Consider the following 940-nt stretch of genomic DNA (forward strand, 5'->3'; position numbering starts at 1 on the left):
AATCTCTTTATATGAGAGATACGTGGTCTTCCCATGTATTTGGATAATATTTTACGACCTCTGATGAGATTAAATCATTTCTTTAGTCTAGGTCTTTTGCCTAACTTTATTTTAAAACTTTAAAGTTCGTATGTTTTATTTATATTATAATTAGAATGACTCTCCCCTTTCCTTTTCTAGGAATAATGCTAATACTAATAATAAAGAAACAACCTGTGTTAAGATATATTGCTAAACTTTGATACTTGAAGGAAAGCAAGATGGAGATTGTAATAAATGAAATAATTTTACAGAAATACTAGTTGATTCAAATCATAGTCTTATTTGCACAGTCACAATGCAGGATCAAGTTTAACTCAATCAACTGAATCAACTATTAACTGCATTTTGTTCAGCCACATTAAATAAATCTAGTTGTTATTTTTATACATCATTTTCCTTCTCATCAGATTTTTAAACATGGCACTCTCTAAAGACAGGAAAATAAGGCAATTTGCTTCTCAAATGTTCTGTAATTTAGATGTTCCACAATGATGCTATCTACTAATTACTTTACTCACACAATTTTCTGAGTTTACCTAAAATTAATTAAATGAATGTAGAGTGGTTGGTACTATGTGCTAAGCTCTGTGTTATGTCCCAGCAGTTCATAGATATGAATAAGTCTGACATGCTCTCTGCCTTCATAAATCTGAGAGTCCATAGCAGAGAATGGTGCTCTTTCCAAAATGCTGGTAAAACCTTCTATCTCTATGCATTTGACTGGCTTCTAAGTTGATTATAAATTGGTTTTGTCTAATCAACTGATGGTAAAATTAAGTGAAAATAAAACTACCACACATGAATAATGACGAGCTTAGGTCACAGATAAAAATCTGTGCCTATGAGGCCATGACCATGTGTTTGATCATCATGATTAATTTATTTCATCCTTTTCCAT

The sequence above is a fragment of the Halichoerus grypus genome, chromosome 3 (genome assembly GCF_964656455.1).
Source record: "Halichoerus grypus chromosome 3, mHalGry1.hap1.1, whole genome shotgun sequence".
In the NCBI taxonomy this organism is placed as follows: Eukaryota; Metazoa; Chordata; class Mammalia; order Carnivora; family Phocidae; genus Halichoerus; species Halichoerus grypus.